Source organism: Dama dama, chromosome 15, assembly GCF_033118175.1.
Source record: "Dama dama isolate Ldn47 chromosome 15, ASM3311817v1, whole genome shotgun sequence".
In the NCBI taxonomy this organism is placed as follows: Eukaryota; Metazoa; Chordata; class Mammalia; order Artiodactyla; family Cervidae; genus Dama; species Dama dama.
In genome coordinates this window covers 62,574,332-62,589,618 of record NC_083695.1, presented here as the reverse complement: position 1 = coordinate 62,589,618, position 15,287 = coordinate 62,574,332, and the positions used below count along the sequence as shown (strand labels likewise).

The following is a 15,287-nucleotide window of genomic DNA, read 5'->3' as shown; positions in this document are numbered from 1 at the left end:
GGTATTTGTCTTTCTCTTTCTGACTTCACTTAGTATGATAATCTCTAGTTGCAATCCATATTGCTGGAAATTGCATTTTATTTGGTTCTTTTATATGCATGAGTATTATTCCATTGTATATATGTACCTCATCTTCTTGATCCATTCCTCTGTTGATGGACATTTTTGTTGTTTCCATGTCTTAGCTATTGTGACTAGTGTTGCTGTGAACATAGGGGTGCATGTTTCTTTTTAGATTATAGCTTTGTCTGGATATATGTCCATAAGTGGAATCACTGGATCACATGGTTATTCTATTTTTAGTTTTTTGAGAAACTTTCATACTATTTTCCATAATGGCTGTACCAATTTATATTTTCATCACCAGTGTAAGCTTTTCTCTACAACCCTCTCCAGCATTTATTATTTGTAGACTTCCTAATGATAGCTATTCTGACCTGTATGAGATGCTACCTTATTTGATTTCCATTTACTTTCAGCCTATGAGTGTCCTCAAATCTAAGATTTTATTTCTTCTTTCAGAATTCTGAGGATATGTTCTATTTTCTCTCCTGTCAGTTTCCATTACTAAAATAATTAGCAACATGGAACATGTTTCATTTGTCTGTCTTCTTTGGTAAAATGTCTATTTAGGTCATTAGGTCATTTGTCCATTTTTCAATTGGGCCATTTGTTTTTTATTGCTGAGTTGTATGAGCTTGTATATTTTCAAAAGTAAGCTCTTTCCAGTTGTATTGTTTGCAAATATTTTCTCCCAATCTATAGTTTGCCTTTTTGTTATGTTTATGGTTTCCTTTACTGTGCAATAGCTTATAAATTTGATTAGGTCCCATTGGTGTTCTTTTTCAAGATCGCATTGCTACTTGAAGCGTTGTGGTTTCTATCCATTTACTTTCAGCCTGTGAGTGTCCTCATATCTAAGATTTTATTTTTTCTTTCAGAATTCTGAGGCTATGTTCTATTTTCTCTCCTGTCAGTTTCTGCTCTAAAATTTACTGACAGTTTTGTGGGGTCCTTTGTATATGAAAAGCTATAATCTATGGCTGCTATCACTGTCATGGTCATTGATTTTTGACAATTTAATTATTGTGTGTCTCAGCATGGATTTCTTTGAATTTTTAAATCTAAGGTTCTTTATACACCCAGGATTTTTATGTCCACTTCTTCCCCAGATTTGGAAGATTTTCTGACATTGTTACTTTGAATAAGCTTTTTAGTCCTTTCTCTTTCTCTCTTCTCCTCCCATACTCCTATATTATTATATTGGTCCATTTCATGGTGTTCCATAAATCTCTTAATCTTTCTTTTCTTTTTCCTAGTTTTTCTTTCACTCCCTTGATTGACTGAATAATCTCCGGTAAGATATATATTTGAGTTCACTGATCACTTCTCCTTGATCCAGTCTGCTGTGAACCCTCTAATGATGTCTTAGGTTCAATTATTACATTCTTTAATTATCTGACTTCTGTTTGGTACCTTTAAATTTTCTTTTGTTGAAATTTCTGCTTCATTTCTTTATTGTTCTCCTGAAACCAGTAATGATTTTTGTGGCTGTTATTCTGTTAAATCATGTATCTTCTGCTTCTTGATTTTTCTTGACACTCTGCATTGGTGTTTGCACATTACACCAACAGTCAGTTCTCCCAATCTACAGTAACCAGTCTCATGTAGGTGAAGAACCTCACCAACCAGCTCAGTCAAAGATTCTGAAGGTCTCAAACTTGCATGCTAGTGCAGCCTGCTTTTCTTTTCTAGCTTTCACCAGGTTTCAAGAGTATATTGAGTCTTATCAATGTTCCAAGACAAGCAAGATAAAGCGAGTTCCTCATTCCAGTCCCCCCCCAAAAGCTGTTATCCTTTGGAATGCCAAATGTACTGGCATATAATTAGGAGAAACATCACGACCTTTTTGCACCTTTTCTTCCATTTTGTACATGCACTATGCACAGAAGAGGGAGAATCTGAGAACTGACTCATCAAATTATGCCTTTTATTTTGAACATGCACAAGAGAAGGCTCTCCATTGGTATACACTAACCATCTTGTTATATTTTGTACTGATTACATAATAATACTCAATAATAGACAAGTATTAGCATATGTGATGGCCAATACAACTGTTACAGAATATGGAGAATAGCAGATACATTTCTGCAGTGAAACAGCACAATGAGATGAGAGGTCAGAGAAGGAATTCTCAGGAAAACTGACGGGAAAGAGGTGAGTGATGCCCCGATGAGAGGCAGTTGAAGCCAGATGATCTACCATTCCTCACACAGGAATGAAGCAGAGCTCATAAGAAGGCGGCACAGAAACTAACCCACTGGCAGCTGGGGTTGTGTCGATGTCCTTTGGGTCAACCACAAATTTCAAGGCAAATTTTTGTAAAATTGTGGTCAGGAATAAAAACAGCTCCATGCAGGCCAGGCCCTGTCCCACACAAATCCGTTTCCCTGGAAACAAGAAACACAGAGAGTACATACACTCCTTGTATATGTACAGAACATTGTGTTTCTGGCTGTCAGAAAGAAACTATGCATTTGATGAATGTTTCAGTGAATGGAAGGAAGGCAGAATGGCTGGATAGACAGATGAACAAAGGGTAGACATACATGCTATCCACTTAAATCTTATCTTAACAGGTATCCTTCTTTCAACAAACATTTACTGAGCATCAGCACTATACCACATACTTCATTAAGTATTCTCATACTATAGCTGCAATTTGATATTTTCAAGTTCAATCTTTTCCTAGAAACACACATATATTCATTCTATTTTCTGTTCCTAATCTGATGGTCCAACATGTTTCTTTCCATTCTCCACAGCCTCTGTTCTCTGCTCTAAGTATATTTACTCTTCATCAACCTTGAAGTTTCAAAGATTTATAACAGAGTTTCTTTTGTCTAAGATGCGTTTCTTACATTTTCAGAATGTAGCTCAAACTTTATTTCTGAATTTGAAAGAACTGGGTCACCTCTCCAAGCTCCAGTAATCTAGCCCAACAATGATGATGTATTGAGGGGAGGGAAAGTGTATGGGCACTGTGATCGCTGCCCCTCATCATGGACAAAAAAGCACTTTCACCACCCTTACTGTGGGGATGAAAGTTCCAACTGATACCCAAAAGGTATCCTGCTCTCTGACGTGATGAAGAAAATAAACTTGTGTTACCTGCTGAGAAAGCCATGAAGTACTCACTCTTCTTATAGTTGCCACTCTCATCCAGGAAGTGGCCAGGGTCAGATATCTCTGGGTTGGGGAATTCTTTGTCATCATGTAGCACAGAAGTCAGCAATGTTAATACATCTGTGCCCTTGAAAGAACAGATGAACATAAACTGAACTACACAGAAGTCCTGGAGCTGGACAAATGTTGCAAACCATTTAGTCCAATTTTATGGTTTATAGATGAGGAATCCTAGGCCTAAAGAAGGGCTGTGGCATTTTGAGCAAGACAGCAGCAGACAGAGCAAGCAATAAACAAAAATAAATTAAAGATGAGTGGTGTCAGGAATCCTCTGGCCAGAGGAGAGGCACGCCTTTCCCTTTCCCAGGGCTGAGGAATCCAGGCATTTCCTTTGTTAGTTTCTCATTATGGTCATAAGTACCCTCTTCTCTCTTTAATAGGGATCGCCTTGTGCTTTGTAAATCTGGAATTTTAATCTTTATCTTTGCTGAGAATAACTACCTTGTAAGACAGTATATATGCCCACGCCATGTTGATTAAAACACCTTTGCTCCATCAGAGCTTTGGTCCCCATATCTTTCCTTCCTTCCTCCCTTCCTCCCTTCCTCCCTTCCTCCCTTCCTCCCTCCCTTCCTTCCTTCCTTCCATCTCTCTATTTCTGGCTGATACCCTGGAGCGCGAAAGCCAGCTGCATAACCCAGGGAATATTAGCCTCTTTCCTTCTTTCACTTTCTCATCATCAACTCTGGACCACTAGGTTCCAGTCCATTAAAGGCCCAACAGAGTGGCAGTGATGTTGCAAGTAAATCTCAAAAGCATTTGAAACAGTGAGTACATGGGCCCTAGGGTAAATCCATTCTGCTTATCACCACATTTGGACACTGGTGTCCGTCCCCAACAGCTGCTTTGTCACAGTTTCTACTCTTCTCACATGTGGACAACGGTTTGAAATGGAAATCACTGTTGGAACTTGAAGTGTTTGGAGTTATCTGTCCATAGTACTTTTGTAAAGAGATAGCTGATCTAGTCAAAAATAACCTCTTCTATGATAATAATAAGTACTAGAGCAACTATTAGTGTTAATCCTTTTCATGCAGATTATCTTATTTGAAAGTATAGGGTAGATTTCATTACAGATTAATCTCAGCATAGAAATGGAAACAAAGATAAAATTAGAAAAATCATTTTATAACAATTCAGCATAGGATCATTAATTCAAGCAAGTGTCATCCATAAATGCTAAAACCGTAGAGTGAATGGTTAAGAAGTTTGATATTTACAAAGCCCTGAAGTACTACACCATAGATTTTCATTAATTAAATGTAAAAAAAAAAGGAAACTCTCCCATAGAGAAATCTGGCAGATACTACTTTATTATATGAAGAACAACCCATACCAATAATGGGGTGACATTATGTATCCCCACCTCCCAAATGAATTTCAGTGGAACACACAAATGCACCTACATAGCTGTCTAACCAAATAATAACTGAAATCTAATTTCTAGAAAACAATTGCCTGCAGAATATTTTACAAGACTACTAAATTGAATTCTTCACAAAGTTAAATGTTGAAAGAAATACAGAGCAAAGGGAACTGATAACAGGAAACTAAAGAGAAAAGCTAACCAAATTATATGCTTGCCCCTAAGCTACATACTAAATTGCAAAAAAAAGGAAAGTTATAAAGTATATTCTAGGCAAGTCAGGAATTTTTAAGTATAGGCAGTACATAAGATAATATGATTGTACTTATGGTAACTCTTGAGTGTGAATATTATTGTTCTCTTTATAAAAATCATTGTTAATGAGACATACACACTAAAGTAGTGAGGTGTTGATGGATAAGTGGATAGATAGATAAACTGATATTAATGGAAGAAATTTTTACATACAGAGGAATGGGGAAGTCATTCTGGCTTATACTTCATTTAACTTGAATTTTACATTAAGTAAAGCAGCCTCTTTGTAGCCTATCAGACATACATTGCCCATCTGTTTAATCATTTTTTAAAAGGGTTGACTGACCAGAAATAAAGAATGTTAAAAATACAGATTAAATGTTCTTAGGACATCAAAGCTGGAAAGACTCCCTTCCCAGGCATCAAAGTCATACTGACTCTATATACCTGCTGATCTTGTGGGGGGGGGGGGGGCGGGGGGACTTGAAGGAATGTTTCCCTGACTTGCTTGATGAACTTTGTTCTGACAAAGTATAAAACTGTGCTGAAAATCATGTTTCTCCACAGCAGCTCTTCAGAGTGATCTGAGAGGCTATCTCACACGCTGAGCCCTAAATTTGGCTCAAATAAAACTCTCTTCTATTCCTAATATGGCTCAAGGTTTCATTGAGTCAGACAAAGTTGTGATCCATGTGGTCAGTATGATTAGTTTTCTGTGATTGTGGTTTCCATTCCATCTGCCTTCTGATGGATGAAGATAGGCTTGTGGAAGTTTCCTGATGGAAAGGATGGCTTTGTAAAACTGGGTCTAACTCTGGTGGGCAAGTAAATCTCAGTAAATGCTTAGTAAATCTTTAATCCAATTTTCTGCTGATGGGGTAGGTCTGTGTTCCCTCCCTGTAGTTTGGCCTTCAAAAAGACTTATTTATGCCAACATATTGCAGCTCCCAGGACTGTGGTAGTCAGTGGCCCTGACCCCAAGGCAGGCAACTGTCAACCCAAGCCTCCACGGGAGACTCCAGGATAATCACAGGCAAGTCTGGCTCAGTCTCTTGTGGGGTCATTGCTCCTTTCTCCTGGGTCCTGGTACACAGAAGGTTTTGTTATTTCCCTGGGGGTTCTCAGTCCTTCTGCCAGATGCCCAGGTTGGGAAATCCATTGTGGGCCCTAGAACTTTTGCAATAGTGTAAGAACTTCTTTGCTATAATTGTTCTGCAGTTTGTGTGTCATCTGCTCAGTGGCTCTATGGTGGGCCAATGGTGACCTCTTCCAAGAGGACTAATGCCACATGCCGTGCCTCCCAGGTCTGCTGCCACCAGAGCCCTTGTCCCCACAGCAGGTGACTGCTGACCCATGCCTCTGCAGGAGACACTCAAACACTCAAAGGCAGGTCTGGATCAATCTCCTGTGGGGGATCACTGCTCCTTGCCCTCAGTCCTGCACACACAAAGTTTTGTTTGTGCCCTCTGAGCATCTCTGATGGGTCTAAGATTTGATTTTAAATGCAATTGATTCCCTCCTGCCATCTTGTTGAGGCTTCTCCTTTACCCATGGATATGGGATATCTTTTTTTTTTTTTTTTTGGTGGAATCCAACATTCTCCTGTTGATGGTTGTAGTCCACAGGGCTGGAAAAGGTCAGTTTTCATTCCAATCCCAAAGAAGGGCAATGCCAAAGAATGTTCAAACTATGGCACAATTGCACTCATTTCACATGCTAGCAAAGTAATGCTTAAAATTCTCAAAGCCAGGCTTCAACAGTATGTGAACCAAGAACCTCCAGATACTCAAGCTGGATTTAGAAAAGGCAGGGGAACCAGAGATCAAATTGCCAACATCCATTGGATCATAGAAAAAGCAAGAGAATTCCAGAAAAACATCTACTTCTGCTTCATTGACTACCTTAAAAGCCTTTGACTGTGTGGATCACAACAAACTGTGGAAAATTCTTAAAGAGATGGGAATAGCAGACCACCTTACCTGCCTCCTGAGAACTCTATGAAGGTCAAGAAGCAACAGTTAAAACCGGACTAGGAACAATAGACTGGTTCCAAATTGGGAAAGGAGTATGTCAAGGCTGTATATTTACATTGTCACCCTACTTATTTGCAGAGTACATCATGTGAAATGCCATGATGGATGGAAGCACAAGCTGGAATCAAGATTGCTGGGAGAAATATCAATAACCTCAGATGTGCAGATGACACCACCCTTATGGCAGAAAGCAAAGAGGAACTAAAGAGCCTCTTGATGACAGTGAAAGAGAAGAGTGAAAAAGCTGGTTTAAAACTCAACATTCAAAACACAGAGATCATGAATGGCATCTTGTCCCATTACTTCATGGCAAACAGATGGGGAAACAATGGAAACAAGTGACAGAATTTATTTTCTTGGGCTCCAAAATCACTGCAGATAGTGACTGCTGCCACAAAATTAAAAGACCCTTGCTTCTTGGAAGAAAGGCTATGTCCAACCTAGACAGCATATTAAAAAGCAGAGACATTACTTTGCCAACAAAAATCCATCTAGTTAAAGCTATGGTTTTTCTGGTAGTCATATATGAATGTGAAAGCTGGACCTGAAAGAAGGCTGAACACCAAAGAATTGATGCTTTTGAATTGTGGTATTGGAGAAGACTCTTGAGGGTCCCTTGGGATGCAAGGAGATCAAACCAGTCAATCCTAAAGGAAATCAATCCTGAATTTTCATTAGAAGGACTAATGCTGAAGCTGAAGCTCCAATACTTTGGCCATCTGATGCAAAGAGCCAACTCACTGGAAAAAACCCTGTGCTGGGAAGGATTGAGGGCAGGAGGAGAAGGGAACGACAGAGGATGAGATGGTTGGATGGCATCACTGACTCAATGGACATGAGTTTGAGCAAACTCTGAGAGATGATGAGGGAGAGGGAGGCCTGGTGTGCTACAGTCCCTGGGGTCGCAAAGAGTCAGACATGACTGAGTGACTGAACTGAACTGAACTGAAACTGACTTTAAAAATCTAACAAAATGTATATAAAACATCATGCTTAATAGTTTATGTTAATCTTCACCCTGCAAGAGATCAGAAATGATGAAGGATGAAACAAAGAGATTTACCCAGATAGTATGACAGTATATATAGAAACTGCAATTAATTATTAGTAATTTTTTTAATTTAGCAATGCTGCTATAATAAGGTCATCCAAATGATAAAATTAATTATACTTCTGTATTCCAGATAATAAAATGATAGTCATTATTTAAAACTTATAACAGTATTAAGCATCTTGCAAAAAAGTTTTGCAAGCCAATTTACTGAAAAAGATATTATTGAGAAAATTAAAGAAAGCCCCCCAAACCAAGGACTATATACCATGCCCATTAATTGAAAGACTCAATGTGTCATGATGTTAAGTCTTTTCAAGTTGATCTAATGTCACCCAGATAAAAATCCCAGCAGAGTGTTTTGGTAAATTGACTGACACTCATACTAACAAATATCAAATAAAAACTGATAACATTTGGAAAAATAAACAGCTAAGATGAGACAAACAATACAAAAGGGGCAGAACAAACTTGGAACACTTGCACTGTCAGCTGCCAGAGCCTATTATAAAGCTTTACAGACTAAACTAGAAACAGCACATCTTCCATCAAGCCACCACACACAGGATTTTTGTGTTCGTAGAGGACTGCACTCATACTGTATAAATGGGAACTTCAAGACTACTGAGGTCAGTATAAGAGGAGCCAATCTTACCAGGTGGCGCTAATGGTAAAGAACCCGGCTGCAAATGCAGGAGACATAGCAGATGCGGGTTCGATCCCTGGGTCAGGAAGATCCCTTGGAGAAGGGAATGGCAACCCATTCCAGCATTCTTGCCTAGAGAGTCGCATGGAGAGAGGAACCTGGCAAGCTACAGCCCATGGAGTCGCAGAGTCAGACATGACTGAAGCAACCTAGCACACAAGCAATCTTACCTTGAAGGTGAGGTAATTTCTGAATTTAATGTCACGGGTCACCACATGGGGCAGACTGGTGGGGACCAGATCAACACATCTCTGGATTTCATGGACCACAACATCCATGTAGGGCATGTGGCTCCTGTCCTCCATGCAGGGGCTCCGGTGTCTGCCAAGCACATGGTCAGTCTCTTCCTGGACCTTAGCTGGTAACAGATAAGTAAGAATGATGGAGAAAGAAAAGTGCACACCACATTTGCATACAAATTGAAGGACATGTGAGGTATTATGAAGGTGCTCCAGCAACATTATAAACATCAGTTATAGTTCAGAAATTCACCTAAACATAGAGATAACTGCTATAATATAGATACATTCAACTCTCCTGTGAACTAGGCTTAAGATACATCTATATATACCTCTTTATTAGTATACATAATAAGACAAACAGAAACTCCCTGCATTTTGGGAACTACAATGGAGAAAGGAACTAAAAGTCTCTGAATTCAAGAAGTGGATTCTTCCCTAACCTTGCCTCTCATCTGTGCACTTCACTATTTTCCTCTTTTTCTGCCCAGTGTCCCTGAGTATAGAGCCTGTTGGTTTCAGTTTCTCTGAAGAATAAGCCTCTCTCATCCCACTGGAGAAAATGTTACGTGATAAAAGGATTTGTCAAGCGACAAGGCAGAGACAGCTACTTTTTTCAGTCTCTTTTTCCTTCTACCCTCTTTGACACTTGGTACTTCTAAATACTGAAATTTATGGGGTTATAGGGATATATATCTGAGTTAAATTCATCCATTCCAGTCCATCTTAGTTTGCTGATTCCTAGAATGTCGATGTTCACTCTTGCCATCTCCTGTTGGACCACTTCCAATTTGCCTTGATTCATGGACCTAACATTCCAGGTTCCTATTGCTTTTTACAGCATCAGACCTTGCTTCTATCACCAGTCACATCCACAACTGAGTATTGTTTTTGCTTTGGCTCCTTCCCTTCATTCTTTCTGGAGTTATTTCTCCACTGATCTCCAGTAGCATATTGGGCACCTACTGACCTGGGGAGTTCATCTTTCAGCGTCCTATCTTTTTGCCTTTTCATACTGTTTATGGGATTCTCAAGGCAAGAATACTGAAGTGGTTTGCCTTCCCTTCTCCAGTGGACCACATTCTGTCAGACCTCTCCACCTTGACCTGTCTTGGGTGGCCCCACAAGGCGTGGTTTCATTTCATTGAGTTAGACAAGGCTGTGGTCTTGTGATCAGATTGGTTAGATTTCTGTGATTATGGTTTCAGTGTGTCTGCCCTCTGATGCCCTCTTGCGACACCTACCGTCTTACTTGGGTTTCTCTTACCTTGGACGTGGGGTATCTCTTTACGGCTGCTCCAGCAAACTGCAGCCGCTGCTCCTTACATCTGACAACGGGTATCTCCACATGGCCGCCCCTCCTGACCTTAAAAGTGGGGTAGCTCCTCTCGGCCCTCCTGCACCTGCGCAGCCGCCGCTCCTTGGATGTGGGGTAGCTCCTCTCGGCCACCGCCCCTGACCTCAGATGTGCTGAAGCCAGGCTTCAGCAATACGTGAACTGTGAACTTCCAGATGTTCAAGCTGGTTTTAGAAAAGGCAGAGGAACCAGAGAGCCAACTGCCAACATTCACTGGATCATCGAAAAAGCAAGAGAGTTCCAGAAAAACATCTATTTCTGCTTTATTGACTATGCCAAAGCCTTCGACTGTGTGAATCACAATAAACTGTGGAAAATTCTGAAAAAGATGGGAATACCAGACCATCTGACCTGCCTCTTAAGAAACCTGTATGCAGGTCATGAAGCAACAGTTAGAACTGGACATGAAACAACAGACTGGCTCCAAATAGGAAAAGGAGTACCTCAAGGCTGTATATTGTCACCCTGCTTATTTAACTTATATGCGGAGTACATCATGAGAAACGCTGGGCTGGAAGAAGCACAAGCTAGAATCAAGATTGCCGGGAGAAATATCAATAATCTCAGATATGCAGATGACACCACCATTATGGCAGAAAGGGAAGAGGAACTAAAAAGCCTCTTGATGAAAGTAAAAGAGGAGAGTGGAAAAAGTTGACTTAAAGCTCAACAATCAGAAAACTAAGATCATGGCATCTGGTCCCATCACTTCATGGGAAATAGATGAGGAAACAGTAGAAACAGTGTCAGACTTTACTTTTTTGGGCTCCAAAATCACTGCAGATGGTGACTGCAGCCATGAAATTAAAAGACATTTACTCCTTGGAAGGAAAGTTATGACCAACCTAGATAGCATATTAAAAAGCAGAGACATTACTTTGCCAACTAAGGTCCATCTAGTCAAGGCTGTTGTTTTCCCAGTAGTTGTGTATGGATGTGAGAGTTGGACAGTGAAGAAAGCTGAGCACTGAAGAATTGATGCTTTTGAACTGTGGTGTTGGAGAAGACTCTTGAGAGTCTCTTGGACTGCAAGAAGATCCAACCAGTCCATCCTAATTGAGATCAATCCTGGGTGTTCATTGGAAGGACTGATGTTGAAGCTGAAACTCCAGTACTTTGGCCACCTCATGTGAAGAGTTGACTCATTGGAAAAGACCCTAATGCTGGGAAGGATTGGGGGCAGGGGGAGAAGGGGAAGACAGAGGATGAGATGGCTGGATGGCATCACCAACTCGATGGACATGAGTTTGGGTAGACTCCGGGAGTTGGTGATGGACAGGGAGGCCTGGCGTGCTGCGATTCATGGGGTCACAAAGAGTCGGACACTACTGAGCAACTGAACTAAACTAAACTAAACTGAGGGATACATATTAACTTTGATTAGATACCTTTTCCTTTCTACATTTAGGATGCAATTTCATCTTCCCTACTGAGTTCATTATTACTCCTCGGTATGTTCTCTGTGCTTCAGAAATATGCTGAAGTTTTGCTGGCTATTTCCTGACCTCCTCTTGTTCAACTTTAAAACTCTTAGTCTTATTTGTAATAAGTTTTTAATGGGATGGTGAAACAGGACAAGATAATGTCTTTTCTAGCCCACCATGCACAATCATAAACTCTTACAAGGTAAATTTCAAAAAAAAAAAAAAGCACTTTGTAAAATTTAAAATTTTTGACCCTCAAACTTCTTATTTTGGCAAGCATCATTTTTATAGAAACAGACTTCTGGACTTTAAAAAAAAAAAATACCTTTATAGGCATCTTATGCCTAAAAGGTACAATTTCTTGTGACTCTATATGCTTAGAGCACTTCCCAGAATGTGGGCCTCCCTGGTGTCTCAGACAGTAAAGAATTCACCTGCAATGCAGGAGACTGAGGTTCAATTCCTGGGTCAGGAAGATCCCTTGGAGAATGGAATGGCAACACACTCCAGTATTCTTGCCTGGAGAATTCCATGGACAGAAGAGCCTAGAGGGCTACAGTACATAGGGTCACAAAGTATCAGACACAACTAAGTGACTTTCACTCACTCATCACTCCCAGAATGTGGATGTTATCTCAAGCTACCTCATTAATTTTTAGAATTTCCCCTCAGACTTCAATAAGGAGAGGTTCCATTTTCCCTACTCTGGCTTTAGAACACGGCATTTTTAGAACAAGCAGACATGTAAGTGGTCCTTCTATAATAAAACCAATATGAAGTCCCAGGCCATGAAATGAAATGACCTCTCATGAAATCCAGATGCTGCTGTGTTGATTTTGCTGCTATACACCATGTCTTCAACCTCTCAGGTTATGCAAAGATGTTCTCTTATTATTTAATGAAATACCCCTTCATTAAATCTGAAAACATTAAGCTGCTCAAACAGAGATTTAAGTAATTCTCTAAGAGTAACAAGATGGAAAGCACTCCCAGTTTCTTTCCAGTATCTCTTCTGAAATCACTCTGACCACCATATTATGATCCCTATGACCTCTGGGTGCTTCAGCAGCAGGAAGAGCCCACATCCCAGGGCAGTGCTCGTTGTCTCTATCCCAGCTCCAAACAAATCAAATATAGTAGCTGTCAAGCTTCCAAATGTGAAGTTCAATTGTTGATTGTGCTTTTCCTAGGAATGATTTGATACAATTATTTGACAGGCTAACTTTTCAGAATTATAGGTAATCCAAAATAACTCCCATTATTTTAAAGTTAAGCCTATTTTATATGTGTCTGTGTGTGTGTGTGTGTGTGTGTGCTAAGTTGCTTCAGCCATGTCTGACTCTTTGTGACCCTAGGGACTGTAGCCCGCCAGTCCCTCTGTCCATGGGATTTTCCAGGCAAGAATACTGGAGTGGATTGCTGTGCCCTGCTTCAGGGGTTTTTCCCAACCCAGGGATCGAACCTACGTTTCTTACATCTCCTGTATTGGTAGATGGATTCTTTACCACTAGTGCCACCTGGGAAGTCATACACACACACACACACACACACACACACACACACACACACTGCAAGGTGCAATTTTAGAAAAAAAATCTACTGTAGAATATAACAAGAGATTATAGATCAGCTGACTCAAACATCAGTTTCTCCTAACTTATTCCTCACTTGCCTAAAAGTTCCATTCATCAGCCTCTTTTGCATTTAGGTGAGCCAAGCAGTGGGCTTCCCTGGTGGCTCAGTGGTAAGGAATCCACTTGCCAATGCAGGAGACGTGGGCTCGACCCCTGGGTTGGGAAGATCCCCTCGAGTAGGAAATGGCAACCTGCTCCAGGATTCTTGCCTGGGAAATTTCATGGACAGAGGAGTCTGGCGGACTACCGCCCATGGGGTCACAAAAGAGTCAGACACAACTTAGTGACTAAACAACAACAACAAGCAACATGGTTTTCACCAGTGAGATACAAGCAGAAGGCTATTGGAATTGCTTCCTCTATGCCCTCCTTCCTATCCAAACCAAATATCTGAAGGAGTTGTTAGAATACCCCAACATCATTTTCGGACAAGAAGTTTTAATAATGAGTGAGCCTGGCAGGCTACAGTCCAAAGGGTCGCAAAGAGTCAAACACAACTGAAGAGACTTAGCATGCATGCACATGAGCTCTATATACTCAGCATAAGTAAATAAAAATGGAAGGTATTTGAATCCCTGATGTTTCAGGACTACTGTACTATTCCTACACTGACAGAAGATTCTTTGTATATGAGATAAATATAGCCTCTATTCATTAAAGCATTTATTAATAGGTTTTCTCTTATTTATAGATGAACAAATCTTAATTAGTAGAAATAGATAAATTAGGGCCATAACATGAAAGATGTTATAAGCCTGAATCAAGATTTCATAATTCTCTTCTTTGTTAAAAATGTACATGAATTCAATACTGTCTGTATATTCATGATGAAGTTGAAATTGTACAAAGCTAATACGGCAGCACAACCTGAAATGAACTATATGTAAATTATAATAAAGAGGATGGATTCACAAAGACAATACAAGACCATCGTGGTTGTATTCCACATGCAATGCAGTTAGCAGCTTGACCTAAGAAACAAATGTAGGAATAAAAAGAATATACAGCTTTAAGTTACACTACAATCATAAATACAGAAAGTTGAGGCTTTCTCTGCCCAAGGGGAAAAGGGAAGGGAAGGAGTAATGCAGTGCCAAAGCTGACAAACTAAGTGACTGTCTCTCATAAATAAGGAGACAGACAGCAATCGAAAAGGAAAAGTAATGCTGTTTTAGGATTGATGCTATGATGTGACACAGACTACATAACAAGCAGGTAGTTTTAAATACTAAGTAGAAGGGATCATTAACAGGCAAAAAAGTATATTTTGTAAACATGTCCCTAGACTAGCATTAATTTTATGATGCATTTATAATCTCCAGGGCCCCAGTGCCATGTCTATTATTATATAATAAACACAATTAAGACAGACTAAACTCACTGAGTGTGTGCTCTTGTTAATGTTAGGTAGTTAAAATAGGGAAAAGGAGTCCAGAATGGCGGTGGCTAAAAGATAAGGAAGAGAAAAGCCCACAAAAATAGAATAAAGGAAGGTCTCAGGACCAGAGTGAGGACCTCAGGTAGAACAAACAACACTCCTGGCTAACCCAATTTACATAGGGCAGGCCCATGGGGAGAAAAAACATAAAAAGAGGAGCCAAAGGGCTGGAGGGCTCTCTCTTTCTCTCTCTCTCTCTCTCTCTCTCTCTCTCTCTCTCTCTCTCTCTCTCTCTCCCCCACGCGCTGGGGCACTCTTCTCCTCGCATCTTTGGGTCAACAGGCCCTCACGCCTTGAGAATGGATTTTCCTGTTACTATCTAAATAAAATAGAGCTGTAACATGGAGCTGTAACACTGATTTGTCTAAGAGGTATAACACGGTCCATTCGAGACTTGAGAGCTATAACACAGTCTGTCCAAGACCCGAGAGCTGTGACATGCCGAGGGCTTTAATGTCTGTCACTCCAAATCTTTGTTGCGATGACACAGAACCGAGGAGTATACACTCATCTGACATTAATTTCCCTCAGGAAC

At 40.3% G+C, this 15,287-nt stretch overlaps 1 pseudogene; it reads right to left on the bottom strand.

The window, feature by feature from the left end:
- Positions 1-2,271: 2,271 nt before the first annotated feature.
- LOC133069886 (cytochrome P450 2C9-like) overlaps positions 2,272-15,287 on the bottom strand; it is a 39,427-nt pseudogene continuing 26,411 nt past the window's right edge.